Below are 19,376 nucleotides of genomic sequence, written 5' to 3'. Positions count from 1 at the left end.
TTTATTATTTTTATACAGGTTTTTATTAGTTATCCATTTTATACATATTAGTATATATTTGTCAATCCCAGTCTCCCAGTTCATCACACCACCACCCACCCACCCCCACTGCTCTCCCCCCTTGGTGTCCATACATTTGTTCTCTACATCTGTGTCTCACTTTCTGCTCTGCAAACCGGTTTACCTGTACCTGTTTTCTAGGTTCCACATATATTCTTATAAATATATTATAATATATTAGATATTTTATATTCTTATTCCACATATTTTCTTGTTAAATGGAAAACTTTCATGTTTTCACTTGAAGGAAGCACTTTATGGCTTTCCTTTGGCATTTCTGAATTGTTGCCTCACTACTCTTGCACTTCAGGGTTATTATTATGTAATATCAGGGTCACTTGAATGCAAGGATCCTAATACTGTGACAATCAATCTGATTACTGAGAGGGCTACTAAATGACAAATGGGTGGGATACACTGGACAAAGAGATGATTACTGTCCTGGGCAGGATGAAGCAGGATGGTGCAAGATTTCATCACGTTACTCAGAATGTGCAAAATTTAAAACTTAGGAATTGTTTATTTCTGTAATTTTCCATTTAGTATTTTTACAGATGACTGTGCGTAACTGAAACCGTGGAAAACAAAACTATATTTAAAGACAGACACAGTAACTAGGTGTCTGGGTGGGAATCTCCTCCATATCCAGCAACGATGTCAATGCCCTCTGAGTTTCTTTTGGATGACTTTGGCAGTCCCAGTAAAGTGTAAGAGCACCACCCTGTCATTAGGATAAGCATGCTGTACAAATAATTCCCTGGTCTCAGGGTCAAATGCGGTCTCTTCATGGAAATAAACAGGGGGTCATTTAGGTCACTGTGGTCATATAAATGATTAACCCATTAGAGAATGTCAACTGTGCACATTAGGAAATAAACCTCACCGAGTATTTTCCATTTAGTATGATCCTTAACAGTGATCGCTGTGATGGAAAGATGGGCAATGCTCCAGGCAGTAAATATCCAAGTGATGAGAGGGAAAGCTCTGGTAAAAATATTATAGGCCTTTGCCTTCCCTTCCATCTCTTCCTCCTCACTAGAGGCCTCAGTAACCCTGTCAGGTTTTTCCACTATGGCAGGATGCCTCATGAAATGCATTTCGTGGTTCAGCCTGTTTAAAGGAAAGCCAAGCGGGCTCAAGATCTGTGATATCTCTCAGAGAATGTGGGTAATCCATATGAATCTTTGAGAATATTATGGATTTTAGGGTCTTTAGAGATATCAGCCAGTTGATGCTTTTCAGTTGCTGTGAGTAAAAATTCTGAGCCTGTTTCCAGACCCACAATAGCCAATCAGCTTTCTTCTCTTCTTCCTGCTGCTCAAAATCTTTAAAGATGGTTTGAATTTCAGTTCAGGTATGGTTTGTAATCTGAGTTTCTGATTTTCTCTACTTCCTGATTTTCTCCAGTTACCATAACCTTAGCTGTTGCTACAGGGAAAATTTATGGATGAAGTTGCTGTCAGTCCTCTTCGTAGACAACTGCTTCCCTTTCCAGAGATTTCCAAGCAGCCACTGCAATGATTAGTGTTTGCCTCCACTAGTGAAATATGCACAGTATCTTTGGGAAATCTCCTGAGGCATCTGGAGTATAATACCTGAGTCTTCTTATGTTTGTATGTCAAGGCACTGGACAATAACCAGGAAGCTTCCTTTTTTTTTTTTGTGGTACGTGGGCCTCTCACTGTTGCAGCCTCTCCCGTTGCGGAGCACAGGCTCCGGACACGCAGGCTCAGCAGCCATGGCTCATGGGCCTAGCCGCTCCACGGCATGTGAGATCATCCTGGACCAGAGCACGAACCCGTGTCCCCTGCATCAGCAGGCAGACTCTCAACCACCGCACCACAAGGGAAGACCTCCTTGGGTTTTTATTTATCAAGGAGTGTGTGTGCCTCCTCGGGGTGCTTAGGAGTTGCTGAAACCAAATATTCAGGACATTTCTATTTGTCTGTTAATTTTTTAGCAACATCATGGCAGGGATTGGGTCTACAATATCTCACTGGATCATAGTACAGAGTGACAGCAGTGAGGGAAGCAGATATGCCAGTACCATAGATCTCTGTTGCATTTCCCTTTTCATGGTGCCATTGAATACTTGTTGCAAGGCTATTTCACTTGTCCAGGTTAGGACAGATCATCTTGGCATGACACATGGACTCTGTGGTTGCAGGTAGAGGTCTCTGTCCTTGTTACCCATGGGAATATCTTTTCCTCACACTTTTAGCCTATAGCATTTCCTTACACTGTAACAGCAGCCTTGTGATCCAGTCCACCTCCTTAAGTCTCCTCAGCTTCAAAACGTGAAGGATCCTCACACACATTAATAGTCAGTTAAGACCTTTATAATTAGTAGTCTAATCATCTCATTAGACCACAAGGCCTTGATCTTGTTGCTTTCTGGAGATCATTGAATTTTTATGGCAACAGTGACATCTTAAGATGGATACTGTAGGCAACACATATAGCAGTGCCAACAGACATCCAGCAGCTGTGCTCCCTTCCTAGATCGTGTTACCCACCTGGGTTAGTGTAAGCCAGTTACACTTAAAAGGCTTTGCCCTTGGTTATTTTCAAGGGCAGCCATGAAGTTTGTTGACTATGTCAATGGTTTTGGGTCAGTCTCAACCCCTCAATAGTGGTGCTATTGGCTCAGAATGCCTGCGGCACTCACCTGGGCCTGCACTTCTGGTCATAAGTTTACACAGACATGTTCCCAACCAGAGACAATGGACAAGCCCTTGTAATTCTTATTATGCTTGCAGAACATACCTGGCAACAACCCTCAGAAAGCTTTGGAAAAACAAGCTTTCTTACTCACAGGTCCTGGAGAGCACCACAGTACACCCAGCACCACACAGAAAAGTTGAGAGTAGAGAGGGGAACAACATGGACCTACAGTTCTGCCTTTATTGTTGCCTGAGGGTGGGGTGCCTCAGGTTTTGAGGTTTGCTCTCTATCAGTGAATTAAAACATAAGAACAGGAATTAAAGTGCAGGAAGGGAAAACCAGGGTCACTCAAGAGGTCAGTTTTCTAAGTAAGCCAGGACTTTCTAAAAGGGAAATTTCATGGATGGGGTGGCTTGGCTTTTTACCAGGTTGCACAGTTTATTTGAGGTGGATGTCTTTGAAGTGAAAGCCTTGGCAATCAAAAGCTTAATTTCAAACACTGACAAGAAAACATCTAAATGTCAAGCACTTATACTACAACAATCATGGTAAGATAATTCAACAGATAGTTATAACTGGTTAAAGCTTTGGGGAAAATAATTTTTTGATGAATGAAGAATTAATATTAAAACATGAATTACTAAATGTGGCTTAAAAACACATAGATTAACATTCATGCATTAATGAGTTAATAAAAGACTGTGTGTGACAAATAAAAAAGACATTAAAGATGTAATTGAATAGAAATAACTTTGTAAAAATTGAAAATATTGGTATGAAAAAATACAAACATAACCTATGTCAACTAAAGTCAGCTGATTGATGGTGGTTCTGTTGACATCTCTCTTTTCATTTTTGACTGTTTTTTTAAATTTATTTTTTAACATCATTATTGGAGTATAATTGCTTTACAGTGTTGTGTTAGCTTATGCTGTATAAAAAATGAATCAACTATACATATACATATATACATATATCTCCATATCTCCTCCCTCTTGTGCCTCCCTCCCACCCTCCCTATTGCCATGTCTGTTAAAGTAATTTTCAGGATATCCTTTTGGAAAAACTTGCAATGTTTTGGGACACACACATTCACGTTTATTTTTATTCTTACTATTTTTTTTTTTTGTGGTACCCGGGCCTCTCACTCTTGTGGGCTCTCCAACTGTGGAGCACAGGCTCCGGACGCGTAGGCTCAGCGGCCATGGTTCATGGGCCTAGCTGCTCGGCAGCATGTGGGATCTTCCCGGACTGGGGCACGAACCCGTCTCCCATGCATTGGCAGGCAGACTCTCAACCACTGTGCCACCAGGGAAGCCCACTGCCCCACCAAGGAAGCCCCTATTTTCTTAGTGTGGGTTACACATTTGGAAATGATTTTCAGGGCTTTATATTGAATTTGTCTTTGGGTACACACAACTTAGAATTCTTTTGATTTCCTTGTTAACCAGTGGGTCACTAATAGATATATTGTTGGTATTGTTATTATTGTTAACTCTCAGGATGTAGATTTTTTGTTATTTTCTATTTTAATTACATGATAGCAGTGAAAACTATAGGATTTGAGATTTCCTTGGTGTGACTGTTCTCTGCAGTTCTGAAAAAAATGAATGTTTTCTTTTTCTGTATAAATGTTTATATCTATTAAATCAAGTTTGTTAATTTTCTTTTCAAATGCTGCAGAGTCCTTTATCTTGTTCTGCTTAATCTGTCAATTTCTCTAGAAGATATGTTAAGTTATGCATGCTGGCCATGTTATCCAGCTTCTTCAGCTCTTTCTTTCCCTCTCAAAAGGTTGTCTAAGTTCTCTGCCTCCACCTCTGCCCACACTGCTCTTTTGAAATAACTGCCGTCCCAAATGTTGTTAACACCATAGACATGCTTTAGTTATCATCTTTATCCATCTGTCTGAAGTATTAAAAACTAAGGGTCACTTGCTGCTTCCAGGAATACAGTCTTTGACACCACACTAATGTGTCTTGAACCTGTCTTGTCTCCTTGGCCCCTTTGTAGTCTCCTTAGTTGCTCAACAGTTTATGGGAAACTTTTGAATGTTTTATTTCATGAGACATAGCTCTAGATCTATTTTCTACTCTACACATTATCCCTAGATTATTTTATCCACACATACAGCTGTACCACCTAAACTGTGAGAACTCATAAATTTGTATCTTTAGGCTGTCTTGTGAGTTTATGACCCTGTTATATATCGTCTCTTAATTGTTCAAATGCACCTCCAACATCCTATATCCTAAACAGATTCAAGACCTCTCCCTGGAAAACTTAGTTACCTTTCAGTATTCTCTCTTACTGTGATTGGCACTACTAGTTTTCCTTGACTACTTCTTTTTTGTAGCCCATCCCAGCCTATCCATAACTCAGTTCTGTTAATATTCCTCCTTACAGTGTTTGAATCCAATCATGTCTCACAGTCTATATTGCCACACACTTGGCCCAAAGCTTTCCTTATAGTGCTTGAATCCAACCATGTCTCACTGTCTATATTGCCACACACTTGGCCCAAAGCTTATGTCAGTTCTAAACTGGACATGCATCAGTAGTATCCTAAGTGGTCTCCAGCATCCACATATGTTCCTCTGACACACCATTACTCTCTACCTTACTGTAGCCAGAGAAAATTTTCACTCATCAACTAAACCCTTTGATAGATTACTGATCCTCTTAGACAAAAAAAGCAATATCTTGAGAATAGCCTGTGAGGGCTCTGAATTCTACCTCTTTAGCCTCAATCCTCACACTGGTCACTTAACTCTCTTTTCTCCAGTCACACTGACCTTTCAGTCTATGCTCTGTTCCTTTCTGTCTCACAGTCTGTGTATATGCCATTCTTCTGCTTTCCCTGATTTTTCTTTTTCTTTGTTAATGCCTATGAGATCTTATTTTTAATTCCTCAGGCAAGGCTTTTCTGATTTTATAGATAATTATTTCATTACTATTTTAGATTGAGCTGGATAATGTGCTCTGACAGATTGTATTCTCCAAGATGGAATTAACTATCACATCTCACATGCTATTTTCACTTTTACTTACATCTCTTGAGGTGTAGAAGTCTGTATTTGAAAAATATAACCTTTAGAATAGCCTGTGAGGACTCTGAATTCTACCTCTTTAGAGGAACCAATGGAAAATGGAACCAAAAAGAAAGAAATAATTTTTTTAAACTATTAAGCTTAAAAAAGGCTGGACTCAAAGAGATGCTATAAGACCCCACCCCTTCCAAATAAAAAAAACTGTATTATTTGCAAGTTGAAACTACCAACTTTGGATATCTATCCCAAGGTCAGCTGAAAAAGATCATCAGCTTCTAAGAACAGCATATTCTTCAATGATTTATGTGTCCAAGGAACATAAAAAAGGAAAAATCTCAAGAGTCACTGTCAGGGATAGTAAATAGCTATACTTACTATTTACTATTTAGTACTGTATTTACTACGTAGTAAATAGTGGACAGTGGCATTTCTCCCTAAGAGGAAAGTGAGACTGGGGTATGAATATCCTTCACACTCATTCCTTTGTTGAATGGTAGTTACTATTCTGTGGTGGGAATGCTTTAGGTCAGGATACCTAGAAGCAGAGTCCATGATTGTTGGTCAAGTGACTTAATAGTGAGAGCTTTCAGGAGAAATGGAATCAGGGACGCAAGATAGGGCAGAGGGAAAATCTAGTCTCAAATGGAGCCCAAATTGCGCCACAGTTTATCCTACTGTGAATTAAGTCATTTTGCTTCCATCTCAGTCACTGTCAAAAGTTCACCCATGGAAGCAAGATCTTAACTTCTCATGTAAGGAGGCTTCGATGTAGCCAAAGGCAATTTTGCAGAATAGGAGACTGTTGAGAGGCATTAGTAGACAGGACTTGTAGAATTTGAAGGATACCTAATAGAAGGGGTCTAAGTGGTGCACTATAAAAGAGTGCATCAGGTATAGTCTGGTACAGTCTCCTCAGCAGGCCACACTTGATCTCTTGTTTCTTCCTTGATCTTCCTTAAAATTTTCCAAGAAGCAGCCCATACCTTCATATCACCAGAGTAGAAATAAGATGACAAGGATATGAGGATACCATGTACTCAACTGACTCAGCACCATATCCAAAGTCCAAGGTCCTGGATTTGAGTGTCCTATTGAATGATTCCTTTAATTGCCCCTATTACTAATACAGGCTGTGAAGTCAACCTTCTCTAAAATGCATGTCGTATGTTAAAGGAGGCAGCACAGAATTACTAATGAACAGGAAGGGCTCTAAAATGCAAAATAGCTAAGTGGTTAGTATTGAAAATACCTAGTAATGAGCTTAAAAGTTCTAGGGAGATGTCTTGGGGTCCACCATTATGAAGTTTGCAGGAAAAAAAAATAGAAGATAGAGCTTTGCAGCCCCTCATTAATTCCATAATTCAACTAGAATGACATAAATTTAATTTACTTCTTGTGTACAATGTCATCTGAGGGAAAAAGGTTAAAGTTTAATGTTTGGCAACTGCTGATCTGATCCAATCTCTTAAGCATATAGATGAAGTAATAGCTATAAAAGGGAAGTTGTCTGTTCAAGTCCAGCAAGTTAATTGTATGAGGTTTTCTCAGCCATTGCCCACCAGTCCAAATTCTCAAGCTACTGTTAGGCTTACATCCTTTAAGGCTGAACAAGCACTACTCTAAATTACCTGATAATTTGTATAAGCTATCATCATCATCATCATCATCATCATCATCATCATCATCATCATCAACATCATCATCTATATTACTTTTGTATTATCCTCAACAGCAGCAGCAGAGGCAGTAGCATCACTGTTATTCATATTATTCAAATATGGTGGAGGGTTTTTAATCTTATTCCCGGGCTCTAAAAATCTAGTGGTAGATCCTTTTTATGAATATGTTAAAGAAGAACAGTATTAAGGTTACTGATTAAGTTGTTGGTAAAATCTGTGACTGTTCATCAAAAAGAGAGAATCTATGTTTATATTTGTCAGGAATTCATAAGTACTATTAATAGATACACGAAAGTGCAGTTCACACTATTTTCATTCTTAGACTAAGTAGTAGAGACAAAGAAAAATGATTACATTGTAATGAATATGTGTAATGCATATGAATGCATAAACACCAGACACACTGTAGATCACCAAATATTTTTTAAACTTCTAGGTGTTGCTGACAGTTTTTGGAGATGAAATTTCATCTGAGTTGGGCCTTTAAATAATGATTAGGATTTGGTAGGCAAGATGGGGAAAGATGGGAAAGGCACTCAGGCAAAAGGAAGAACACTGACAAGGCACAGAATAGGGAGAGAATGCAGTATGGAATTTAACTGTAACTGAAGGACAGGTTATCTCTGGAAATGTGCAGAGGGTGGGAGTGAAAAAAAAAGAATAAAAACATGTCATATAGGCAGTTAAACACATCAGAAAATTTTAAATAGAGGGGTGATAAGTTCTGATGCCTCCTCTGTGGAGTAAATGTGTTGGTAAACAGACAAGTGAGGACCCTACCTGCTTTAAGTTTGGAATGCTATATTTTCAACTTACCTGGAATTAGTAGGGCTAGTGGAAAGGATTGAAGCTTGGCTTATTTGCTGCTCCTGCACAGGTAATTTGTGGTGTTTTCTATTCCCTGAACATTTCTTTTAGGGATAAGATAAAGGATGGAGTAGGTGGTAGGACCTACTGACAGACTATGCTGCAGCCATACTTGAAATACAGTAAGAGCAGCTATAGTTCCCCAATTAGCCGGATTCTGTGTAACATATTTGTTTTCTTAAGCTGTACATAACTTGAATTCAACACCAACAAGCCCCTGCATAATTCTCTCATGGGCACTGATGCTTCTAGATACCTGGCCAGCCTCTCTTCAATCCAGCACCAACCTGTACTTCACATTTTAACTGTAGATACAAACTTTACCACTGTGCCTAGTATTTATTGATCTTGTTGCAAACCATGTCCAGGAAGGTTAGGTAGTAAAAAGTTCTTCATCTGCAGTTAGTTCTACATACATATTGGTTCTCTCTCCATTTGGTAATTGAGTCTAGACCCAGTACCTGATCTCAAGGATCTCTTATAAAGTACATAAACTCTAGACCTTTTGACTTGTTCCTGGGACCCAGAGGGAAACTCAGTAGCACTAGCCCATGAGCCTGTTTACTGTTAACATCAGGACTCCATATACAAGATCTGCAGCATCTTTACTCTTGCTAAGAATTCCTGAGAGTTGAGGACTAGGAAGAGATGAGGAAAAAGGTAGAAAATTGACTGGCTCAGACACAGGGATTTGGGTTCCTCTTCTCTACACTCCATTCCGTCTATCTACCTATTTCCCTTACCCTTAGTATTGGAGGCAATAAAGAGTGGCTTTTTCATTTTTATCAGGTTTAGAAAAAAAAATGGCCTCACTGGATTGTGAGGTAGGTCAGATTTCTAGAGATTAACCATTTTGTTTAAATTCTCTTTTATATTCTTTGACTCATCCCAGTCTCCAATATTAGAAACCTGACTCATTCACAAGTGCAACTTTGGAATTTCAGGAATCCTCTCTGGCAAGCTTATGTAGTTTGCCTTGTCTTAAAGGAGTTGCAAAAAATATATATGGATAATATTTTCCGCAGCTCTACACATCTAATTTACAGTAAAATACAAAAATTTTCTCTTTCTTTTTTAATACTAGCTACTGTGGTTCATATCGAAGGGTTAAGCCTCTTTATTAATTATCTTTGTTCCTTTCTACAAACTGCCAGCTCTTTCTTTCCATACGTGGAGAGAGATGTGTTTGCTTTTCTTCATTCATATTTTGGAACTTCTTTCCTGTTATCTGAAATAGGGATCTCTATCTTGTCTTGTCTTTAGGGACTGTGGTCCAATGGGAATTTTCTTTTTCTTTTTGGGGGTAATTAATCCTAACTTAAGTTTTCCCTTTCCTAGAGCAGCGAGGCGTGAAATGGAAGCTTCTAGAGCTGAGAGGAAAATTAAACCTTGAGACCCATCTCATACATACATATGAGTTCTCTTCCTTATCTCTTCCTTATTTAGGAAAAGGCGACTTTGAACAGGTCTGTCATAGAAGTAAAGAACCAAGGGCTTTTCTCCCAAGAGTGTGTGGCTCTGCTTCCTGTCTTTGACATACCGCTATGACTATTTTATATCCATAAGTGAAAGGACTTTTAGATTCCATTATATAGCACAATTATTTCTACAGCAAGAATATACCCTCATATCCATTCCCACCAAGTTATTGGACTTTGCCCAAGTAGGTATAAGGAAGGCAGAGAGTCCATTTTTCTGAGGGAATTCTTGGGTATTAGTGAAGTTTTTCCAGCCTTCCAGCATATTTACATATTTCACACTTTGGTATTGCTGATAAACAGGTCATGAGGGTGGTCACAATTTTCTCCATTAGAAACTTGTAAGAAGTACTGATGAAGATAGTTGGATGCTTAGGGGAAGATGGAGAAGATGTCGGGAAGATGAAAGGGTGACCCCCACAGTGACATATTTGACGATGTCAGAAACAATGAGCTAGGAGGTTGATTTCTGTGGTAAAAGATATGGGAATGGCCAATGAGGTCATAAGTAATCCTGTCATGAGACTAGGGAATAAGGTGGAATATGCAGTTTGATTTGAGATTAAGTAGGATCATCAAGTGTAGGCAATGCATGTGATGAGGGGAGAGGCTTAATGAGAACCAGCTGAGTAAAACAGGGACTTGATAATATCTGTGACAAATAGAACTCTCATAGGGGTTGCTGATTCCTCATCAGAGCTTCCGCACAATACTAGGTCAATCAGCCAATTCATGGCCTACTTTCCCATAGCCTATTTATTTCCAACACTCCTCAGAAGCTTGGCTTGTCTAAACATTTGCATTTTATCTGCCTTTAGGTTTCCTTGAGAGTCTACGGTTATAGTAGGAGGAGTTACTATAAAATAGGCTATATTTAGTGACACAAAGTCATTCAGCATAATTGGTACAAGAGAAAAAAGGAGAGAAAAGTCAAAATACAAAAAAGTGACTCCCGACCCCGGAGGAAGATGGCGGAAGAGTAAGACGCGGAGATCACCTTCCTCCCCACAGATACATCAGAAATTCATCTACACGTGGAACAACTCCTACAGAACACCTACTGAACGCTGACAGAAGACCTCAGACCCCCCAAAAGGCAAGAAGCTCCCCACATACCTGGGTAGGGCAAAAGAAAAAAAGAATAAACAGAGACAATAGGATAGGGACGGGACCTGCACCAGTGGGAGGGAGCCGTGAAGGGGGGAAGGTTTCTACACACTACAAGCCCCTTCGCGGGCGGAGACTGCAGGTGGCGGAGGGGGAAAGCTTCGGAGTAGCGGAGGAGAGCACAGCAACAGGGGTGCGGAGGGCAAAGCGGAGAGATTCTGGCACAGAGGACCGGTGCCCTCAGGCACACACCAGCCCGAGAGGCTTGTCTGCTCGGCCGCCGTGGCGGGCGGGGCTGGGAGCTGAGGCTCGGGTATCGGCTTTCAGTCGGAGCGCAGGGAGAGGACTGGGGCTGGCGGCAGGAAGAGAGCCTGAAGGAGTTAGTGCACCACGGCTAGCCCGGAGGGAGTCCGGGGAAAGGGTCTGGAGCTGCTGAAGAGGCAAGAGACTTTTTTCCCTTTTGTTTCCTGGTGCGCGAGGAGAGGGCATTAAGAGGGCTGCTTGGGGAAGCGCCGGTGACAGGCACGAGCCGCGGGTAAGGCACGGACCTCGGAGACGGGCGTGGGCCGCCGCCGCCGCCCGCCCGCCGCGGCCCGCCGCCGCCGCCGCCGCCGCCGCCGCCGCGGGGCCTGTGTGCGAGCGCGGGTCACTGTCCGCCCCGCCTTCCGGGGGGCCTGTGCACCCCGCCACTGCTGGGGTCCCCGAGACCCGGGGACGGCTTTCCCGGGAAAGCGCACGGAGCGCCACGGGCTGCTGCAACGTCACGCCGGCCTCTGCCGCCGCAGGCCCGCCCCACACTGCGCGCCCCTCCCTCCCCTCTGCCTGAGTGAGCCAGAGCCCCCGAATCAGCGGCTCCTTTAAACCCGTCCTGTCTGAGCGAAGAACGGACGCCCTCCGGCGACCTACGCGCAGAGGCGGGGCCAGGTCCAAGGCTGAGACCCGGGAGCTGTGAGAGCAGAGGCAGGGAAATCTCTCTGTGCAGCCTCGGAGGCAGCGGATTAAAGCTCCACGGTCCATTTGATGTGCCCTGCGTCTGTGGAGTGCATGAATGGACAGCGAATCATCCCAAATTGAGGAAGTGGACTTTGAGGACAAGATTTAAGACTTTCCCCCCTTTTCCTCTTTTTACAACGAATTATTCCAAATTAAGGAGGTGGACTTAGAGAGCAAGATTTCAGACTTCTCGCCCTTTTCCTCTTTTTACAACGAATTATCCCAAATTGAGGAGGTGGACTTGGAGAGCAAGATTTTTGATTTTTCCCCCTGCTCTCTTTTTGTGAATGTGTATGTGTAATCTTCTGTGAAAGATTCTCTCTGTATAGCTTTGCTTCCACCATATGTCTCAGGGTTCTATCGGTCCGGTTTTTTTTTTTTTTTTTCAATAATTACTTTCTAATTTTAATAACGCTACTATATTTCATACTTTATTCTATTTTACTTTACCTGCTCTTTCTTTTTTTCCTACTCTCCCTTCCTCCCTCCCTCCCTCCGCTCCTCCTTTCCTTCTTTCTTTTTCTTTCCTCCCTCCCACCCTTCTTCTTTCCACTTTCTTTTTCTTTCCTTCCTCCCTCCCTCCTGTCTTTCTTCCTTTCCTTTCTCCCTCCCTCCCTCCTTTCTTTCCATCCTTCCTCCCTCCCTCCCTCCCTCCTTTCTTTCTTCCTTCCTTCCTTCCTTCCTTTCTTCCCTTCTTCCTTTCTTTCCCTCTCTCTTTCTTTCTTCTACTAATTCTTTCTTTCTACTTTTTCTCCCTGTTACTCTGAGCCGGGTGGATGAAAGGCTCTTGGTGCTGCAGCCAGGAGCCAGTGCTGTGCCTCTGAAGTGGGAGAGCCAACTTCAGGACACGGGTCCACAACAGACCTCCCAGCTCCACATAATATCAAGCAGCGAAAATCTCCCAGAGATCTCCATCCCAACACCAGCACCCAGCTTCAGTCAACGACCAGCAAGCTACAGTGCAGGTCACCCTATGCCAAGCAACTAGCAAGGCAGGAACACAACCCCACCCATTAGCAGAGAGGCTACCTAAAAACATAATAAGGCCATAGGCACCCCAAAACACACCACCAGACGTGGACCTGTCCACCAGAAAGACAAGATCGAGCCTCAACCACCAGAGCACAGGAATTAGTCCCCCCCACCAGGAAGCCTACCCAACCTACTGAAACAACCTTAGCCACTGGGGTCAGACACCAAAAACAACGGGAACTACGAATCTGCAGCCGGCAAAAAGGAGACCCCAAACACAGTAACATAAGCAAAATGAGAAGGCAGAAAAACACACAGCAGGTGAAGGAGCAAGATAAACACCTACCAGACCTAACAAATGAAGAGGTAATAGGCAGTCTACCTGAAAAAGAATTCAGAATAATGATAGTAAAGCTGATCCAAGATTCTATTTCCATGATCCATAATCTTGGAAATAGAATAGATAACATGCAAGAAACAGTTAACAAGGACCTAGAAGAACTAAAGATGAATCAAGCATCGATTAAAAACACAATAAATGAAATGAAAAATACTCTAGATGGGATCAATAGCAGAATAACTGAGGCAGAAGAACGGATAAGTGAGGTGGAAGATAAAATAGTGGAAATAACTGATGCAGAGCAAAATAAAGAAAAAAGAATGAAAAGAACAGAGGAGAGTCTCAGAGATCTCTGGGACAACATTAAACGCACCAACATTCGAATTATAGGGGTTCCAGAAGAAGAAGAGAAAAAGAAAGGGACTGAGAAAATATTTGAAGAGATTATAGTTGAAAACTTCCCTAATTTGGGAAAGGAAATAGTTAATCAAGTCCAGGAGGCACAGAGAGTCCCATACAGAATAAATCCAAGGAGAAATACACCAAGACACATATTAATCAAACTGTCAAAAATTAAACACAAAGAAATCATATTAAAAGCAGCAAGGCAAAAACAACAAATAACACACAAGGGAATCCCCATCAGGTTAACAGCTGATCTCTCAGCAGAAACCCTACAAGCCAGAAGGGAGTGGCAGGACATAATTAAAGTGATGAAGGAGAGAAACCTGCAACCTAGATTACTCTACCCAGCAAGGATCTCATTCAGATTTGATGGAGAAATTAAAACCTTTACAGACAAGCAAAAGCTGAGAGAGTTCAGCACCACCAAACCAGCTTTACAACAAATGCTAAAGGAACTTCTCTAGGCAAGAAACACAACAGAAGGAATATACCTACAATAACGAACCCAAAGCAATTAAGGAAATGGGAATAGGAACATACATATCAATAATTACCTTAAATGTAAATGGACTAAATGCTCCCACCAAAAGACACAGAGTGGCTGAATGGATACAAAAACAAGACCCATATATATGCTGTCTACAAGAGACCCACTTCAGACCTAGAGACACATACAGATTGAAAGTAAAGGGATGGAAAAAGATATTCCATGCAAATGGAAATCAAAAGAAAGCTGGAGTAGCAATTCTTATATCAGACAAAATAGACTTTAAAATAAAGACTATTAGAAGAGACAAGGAAGGACACTACATAACGATAAAGGGATCGATCCAAGAAGAAGATATAACAATTGTAAATATTTATGCACCCAACATAGGAGCACCTCAATACATAAGGCAAATACTAACAGCCATAAAAGGGGAAATCGACAGTAACACACTCATAGTAGGGGACTTTAACACCCCACTTTCACCAATGGACAGATCATCCAAAATGAAAATAAATAAGGAAACACAAGCTTTAAATGATACATTAAACGAGATGGACTTAGTTGATATTTATAGGACATTCCATCCAAAAACAACAGAATACACATTTTTCTCAAGTGCTCATGGAACATTCTCCAGGATAGATCATATCTTGGGTCACAAATCAAGCCTCGGTAATTTTAAGAAAATTGAAATTGTATCAAGTATCTTCTCCGACCACAATGCTATGAGACTAGACATCAATTACAGGAAAAGATGTGTAAAAAATACAAACACATGGAGGCTAAACAATACACTACTCAATAACGAAGTGATCACTGAAGAAATCAAAGAGGAAATTAAAAAATACCTAGAAACAAATGACAATGGAGACACGACGACCCAAAACCTATGGGACGCAGCAAAAGCAGTTCTAAGGGGGAAGTTTATAGCAATACAATCCCACCTTAAGAAACAGGAAGCATTTCGAGTAAACAACCTGACCCTGCACCTAAAGCAATTAGAGAAAGAAGAACAAAAATACCCCAAAGCTAGCAGAAGGAAAGAAATCATAAAGATCAGATCAGAAATAAATGAAAAAGAAATGAAGGAAACGATAGCAAAGATCAACCAAACTAAAAGCTGGTTCTTTGAGAAGATAAACAAAATTGACAAACCATTAGCCAGACTCATCAAGAAAAAAAGGGAGAAGACTCAAATCAATAGAATTAGAAATGAAAAAGGAGAAGTAACAACTGACACTGCAGAAATACAAAAGATTATGAGAGATTACTATAAGCAACTCTATTCCAATAAAATGGACAACCTGGAAGAAATGGACACATTCTTAGAAATGCACAACCTGCCAAGACTGACTCAGGAAGAAATAGAAAATATGAATAGACCAATCACAAGCACTGAAATTGAAACTGTGATTAAAAATCTTCCATCAAACAAAAGCCCAGGACCAGATGGCTTCACAGGTGAATTCTATCAAACATTTAGAGAAGAGCTAACACCTATCCTTCTCAAACTCTTCCAAAATATAGCAGAGGGAGGAACACTCCCAAACTCATTCTACGAGGCCGACATCACCTTGATACCAAAACCAGGCAAGGATGTCACAAAGAAAGAAAACTACAGGCCAATATCACTGATGAACATAGATGCAAAAATCCTCAACAAAATACTAGCAAACAGAATCCAAGAGCACATTAAAAGGATCATACACCATGATCAAGTGGGGTTTATCCCAGGAATGCAAGGATTCTTCAATATACGCAAATCAATCAATGTAATACACCATATTAACAAGTTGAAGGAGAAAAACCATATGATCATCTCAATAGATGCAGAGAAAGCTTTCGACAAAATTCAACACCCATTTATGATAAAAACCCTGCAGAAAGTAGGTATAGAGGGATCTTTCCTCAACATAATAAAGGCCATATATGACAAACCCACAGCCAACATTGTCCTCAATGGTGAAAAACTGAAACCATTTCCACTAAGATCAGGAACAAGACAAGGCTGCCCACTCTCACCACTCTTATTCAACATAGTTTTGGAAGTTTTAGCCACAGCAATCAGAGAAGAAAAGGAAATAAAAGGAATCCAAATTGGAAAAGAAGAAGTAAAGCTGTCACTGTTTGCAGATGACATGATACTATACATAGAGAATCCTAAAGATGCTACCGAAAAACTACTAGAGCTAATCAATGAATTTGGTAAAGTAGCAGGATATAAAATTAATGTACAGAAATCTCTGGCATTCCTATACACTAATGATGAAAAATCTGAAAATGAAATCAAGAAAACACTCCCATTTACCATCGCAACAAAAAGAATAAAATATCTAGGAATAAACCTACCTAAGGAGACAAAAGACCTGTATGCAGAAAACTATAAGACACTGATGAAAGAAATTAAAGATGATACAAATAGATGGAGAGATATACCATGCTCCTGGATTGGAAGAATCAATATTGTGAAAATGACTCTACTACCGAAAGCAATCTACAGATTCAATGCAATCCCTATCAAACTACCAATGGCATTTTTCACAGAACTAGAACAAAAAATTTCAAAATTTGTTTGGAAAAACAAAAGGCCCCGAATAGCTAAAGCAATCTTGAGAACGAAAAACGGAGCTGGAGGAATCAGGCTCCCTGACTTCAGACTATACTACAAAGCTACAGTAATTAAGACAGTCTGGTACTGGCATAAAAACAGAAAGATAGATCAGTGGATCAGGATAGAAAGCCCAGAGATAAACCCACGCACATATGGCCAACTTATCTTTGATAAAGGAGGCAGGAATGTACAGTGGAGAAAGGACAGCCTCTTCAATAAGTGGTGCTGGGAAAACTGGACAGGGACATGTAAAAGTTTGAGATTAGATCATTCCCTAGCACCATACACAAAAATAAGCTCAAAATGGATTAAAGACTTAAATGTAAGGCCAGAAACTATCAAACTCTTAGAGGAAAACATAGGTAGAACACTCTATGACATAAATCACAGCAAGATCCTTTTGGACCCACCTCCTAGAGAAATGGAAATAAAAACAAAGATAAACAAATGGGACCTAATGAAACTTCAAAGCTTTTGCACAGCAAAGGAAACCATAAAGAAGACCAAAAGACAACCCTCAGAATGGGAGAAAATATTTGCAAATGAAGCAACTGACAAAGGATTAATCTCCAAAATTTATAAACAGCTCATGCAGCTCAATAGCAAAAAAACAGACAACCCAATCCAAAAATGGGCAGAAGACTTAAATAGGCATTTCTCCAAAGAAGATATACAGACTGCCAACAAACACATGAAAGAATGCTCAACATCATTAATCATTAGAGAAATGCAAATCAAAACTACAATGAGATATCATCTCACACCAGTCAGAATGGCCATCATCAAGGAATCTAGAAACAATAAATGCTGGAGAGGGTGTGGAGAAAAGGGAACACTCTTGCACTGCTGGTGGGAATGTGAATTGGTACAGCCACTATGGAGAACGGTATGGAGGTTCCTTAAAAAACTACAAATAGAACTACCATATGACCCAGCAATCCCACTACTGGGCATATACCCTGAGAAAACCATAATTCCAAAAGAGACATGTACCAAAATGTTCATTGCAGCTCTATTCACAATAGCCCGGAGCTGGAAACAACCTAAGTGTCCATCATCGGATGAATGGATAAAGAAGATGTGGCACATATATACAATGGAATATTACTCAGCCATAAAAAGAAACGAAACTGAGCTATTTGTAATGAGGTGGATAGACCTAGAGTCTGTCATACAGAGTGAAGTTAGTCAGAAAGAGAAAGACAAATACCGTATGCTAACACATATATACGGAATTTAAAAAAAAAATGTCATGAAGAACCTAGGGGCAAAACGAGAATAAAGACACAGACCTACTTGAGAATGGACTTGAGGATATGGGGAGGGGGAAGGGTAAGCTGTGACAAAGCGAAAGAGAGGCATGGACATATATACACTACCAAACGTAAGGTAGATAGATAGTGGGAAGCAGCCGCAGAGCACAGGGAGATCAGCTCGGTGCTTTGTGACCGCCTGGAGGGGTGGGATGGGAAGGGTGGGAGGGAGGGAGATGCATGAGGGAAGGGATGTGGGAACAGATGTATATGTATGACTGATTCACTTTGTTATAAAGCAGAAACTAATTAAAAAAAAAAAAAAAAAAAAAAAAAGAGAAATCTAGAAAAAAAAAAAAAAAAAAAAAAAAAAAAAAAAAAAGTGACTCCCAAGTTAGTGCTGTCTTCCTTTTTTATAACTTGTGAAGTACTCAAAATGAAAAAAAAAAAAGTCATGTAATTCTGGATATGTGGTTATATCAGGCGTCCCCAACCCCTGGGCAGTGGACAGTAGCAGTCTGCGGCCTGTTAGGTACTGGGTCGCACATGAGGAGGTGAGTGGCAGGCAAGTGAGCGAAGCTTAATCTGTCACTCTCCATCACTCCCCATCGCTTTCATTACCGCCTGAACCATCCCTCACATACCACGCCCTTCCCCCCAGTCCCCCCCTTTCTGTGGAAAAATTGTCTTCTACGAAACCAGTCCCTGGTTCCAAAAAGGCTGGGGGCCTCTGGGTTATGTGATCATATAATTGAAATATGCTTAAGAAAACAGTCTGTTTATAGCTGAGTCCTGGCTCCAACTCTATTAAGTAGTCTGAGTGTTGGAATAAGTCTGATAGAGAAAGTCCCCCAACCCCCTCAAATAGTATCTCCTGAATTTGTGAGCAGTGGCACCGCAATTTGTGTAGTCTAGAATGCTGGGGCATTAAGACTATAAAAGCTAGTTGAGGCCAGAGAACACATTAGTTTAATAAGTTTTGAAATATGTTCCCATGGCCTGCAGCCAGGTCCGCATCAGCTCCCACCACCCCATAAAGCTAGATCCTGGCTCTGAATTCTCCCCTTAATCCTCCTCTTCATCTTCCTTCATCTCATCACCAACCTGTAGCATTCTCTGTCCCTTGCCCTGGAAATGTTCTTTTTTCTGTAATCTTCATTCTCTTCCTGCTCCATTAGAGCCCGCCCATCAGCCATACTTTGAACTGTCTGTTTTTTGAATGAAAACATTTGGGGAGTGGAAATTAGAGGCTTCAGACAGGCCTGCACTGCAACTTCTTGATTAAGTTCCATAGAGGGAACCTGAACTGCTTTGTGGCTATGTTCTGTGTTATTTGAAATTTGAATCCTCTCCGTAGGGGCATTTGTGTGATGTACATTTTCTCTCTGTAACTAACACAAAATTATT

This window comes from Mesoplodon bidens (genome assembly GCF_964165515.1).
Source record: "Mesoplodon bidens genome assembly, chromosome: Y".
Classification (NCBI taxonomy): domain Eukaryota; kingdom Metazoa; phylum Chordata; class Mammalia; order Artiodactyla; family Ziphiidae; genus Mesoplodon; species Mesoplodon bidens.
Note: the sequence above shows the minus strand (reverse complement) of the source record.